The following is a 2,669-nucleotide window of genomic DNA, read 5'->3' as shown; positions in this document are numbered from 1 at the left end:
AGGGCTCAGTCAGCAAGATGAGTATATACTCTCACCTCCCCTACTTAAGGCTCAGTCAACAAGATGAGTCCATACTCTCACCCCCTTTACTCAGGGCTCAGTCAACAAGATGAGTGCAGCTCTCACCCCCTTTACTCAGAGCTCAGTCAACAAGATGAGTGCAGACTCTCACCCCTTTACTCAGGGCTCAGTCAACAAGATGAGGGCAGCTCTCACCTCCCATACTCAGGGGTCAGTCAACAAGATGAGTGCACTCTCACCTTCTATACTCAGGGCTCAGTCAACAAGATGAGTACATACTCCCATCTCCCATACTCAGAGTTCAGTCAACAAGATGAGTACAAACTCTCACCTCCTCTACTCAGGGCTCAGTCAACAAGACGAGTAAACACTCTCACCTCCTCTCCTCAGGACTCAGTCAACAAGATGAGTACATACTCTCACTTCCCATACTGAGGGCTCAGTCAACAAGATGAGTACATTCTCCCATCTCCTCTACTCAAGGCTCAGTCAACAAGATGAGTGTGTGCACACACCTCTCCTACTAGTGAAACCAGACTTTCAGAGTCAGCGATGTTATCTCTCAATGTTATGTGAAATCAAGTGCCTGACTCTTTCATGTCCCCAATTCCCCCTTCCCTTAAATCCAAACTATTTATCTCTAGTCCCATCCTGAGGACTGTGTGAATTTCTGCATTTACTCCTCTTGTCCCCCATGCAAGGCCCAGAATCCTCTATAATATGAGAAAGGAAGGTCCTATTTCCTAAGTCTCTTTCTAAGTTAGTCAGGGGGTCCCAGTTCTTCCTCTTGCTCCTCTGGCCACCATGGCCTACCCCTCTGGTTGCCCCACAGTAGAGACACCCCTTCCATCACTCCTCCACACACCTGCAGCACAAGCCTGACCTCCGTGGAGGTTTTCTAAAAGGGGACAGAGCTGCAACATTGAAACCTGAGATTCTTGTCCCAGTCACAGTTATGAGAAAGCATAAGGGTTTCACTGGTCACCTTAGCCCCCTGGCCCTCCCCTTTGGGGCTTCCCTGGTGTGGACCCCACTCTTGGACTCCCCTCTTCTCTCTAATTTGCCACTCCAGACCTTCCAATCCCAGCAATGCCAGGGAACTGCTTTCAAATCCTGTCACTTTACTTTGCAATTTAGATTAACCTTCTCTTCACCCCTTTCCATCTAAAGAGAAGAGGCAAACCTATCGACACAGAAGATCCATAAAAGCCTTGAGATGAGAGTTTTTCTCTATCCTGGGCCAGATCAAATTCTTACACGGCCTTCTTTCCTTCTGCACCAGGAGGCTATCACTTGCTCAGAGCAAGCCCAGGAATCTGCTCTTCCTCTCTCTGATGCACAGGTACACTTTGACAGTTCAGGCCTGGCATTTTCTCTTGCCTGGCTGCTACTGGGCTGCAGGATGATTGTCCTGTGAGTCGTTTTGCTGGTGGGAGTACAACTCCTTGGCTCCCACCTCTGCCCCAAGGCTTGGTCTCTGCCTTGCACTCAGCTGGTACATGCAGTGCAGCTGTGTGCAGCCTCACCCAGGAAACAACTCAGGTGCCGAGGGAGAAAACCCCAAATCTCCAGCATATAACCTCCTTGAGAAGGAAAAGTGACTTTACATCATTCCCCCTGCCCCCGACAACCATGAGCTTCCTGCAAGTTTTACTGGGAGGGGTAGCAAGGCAGATAGGAGAGTCAGGGAAGGTACTCCTGTGAATGCTTTCAAGAAACTTATAATAATTTTAATCAGCATTTTCCCTTCCATTTAAAATCACAAACTTAGCTACTTAATCAAATGTCATGGTTAAGACACATTTACCTCCTTGGGAGAAAAATGAACAATGGCAGCTCAATTTGGCTTTGGATGGGTTTTAAAAATAGTCAAGTCTGTGAAGGCCATTAGATAAATGGCCTCAGAGAGCTTCAAAGAGGACCTCCTGCGGGGGCCTGCTGGCTCCTTTGTTGGGAAAATAGGGGAGGGGACTAGGTGAGGAGACCGCAGGGGTTCCCCAGGGTTCCAGGCTGTGGACTTCCCCCAGCAGGGAGAAGGGGCCAGAATGAGCAGGGTGACCAGAAGAACTTTCAACAGCACGGACATCTGAACAGTTCCCTTTTGTATCTGTCGAAGCTGGGAGGCGTGTGCGTGTGTGTGTGTGTGTGTGTGTGTGTGTGTGTGTGTGTGTGCTGAGTGGGAGTGACATACACACAGCTTCCCAATCCCCAAGGGAAGAAAACTGAACCAGTCAGAAACGTGAGAGCCATCAAAGTATAGAAAACCAGTTCTAGAAATGCTGAAATACAAGTTAAGGCTTTTTTGTTTTACAGTCTGTAAAAAAGACAATGATATTCTCATCAAAATAATAATAGGCCGGCCGCGGTGGCTCAGTCCTATAATCCCAGTACTTTGGGAGGCCAAGGTGGGTGGATCACCTGAGGTCAGGAGTTTGAGACCTGCCTGACCAACATGGTGAAAACCCGTTTCTATTAAAATGCAAAATTAGCCGGGCGTGGTGGTGCATGCCTGTAATCCCAGCTACTCAGGAGGCTGAGACAGGAGAATCGCTTGAACCTGGGAGGCAGAGGTTACAGTGAGCTGAGATCATGCTATTGCACTCCAGCCCAGGTGACAGAGCAAGACTCCATCTCAAAATAATAATAAT

This window comes from Rhinopithecus bieti, unplaced genomic scaffold (genome assembly GCF_001698545.2).
Source record: "Rhinopithecus bieti isolate Rb0 unplaced genomic scaffold, ASM169854v2 scaffold_13351, whole genome shotgun sequence".
NCBI classification, from domain to species: domain Eukaryota; kingdom Metazoa; phylum Chordata; class Mammalia; order Primates; family Cercopithecidae; genus Rhinopithecus; species Rhinopithecus bieti.
This window is presented reverse-complemented; position numbering follows the sequence as displayed.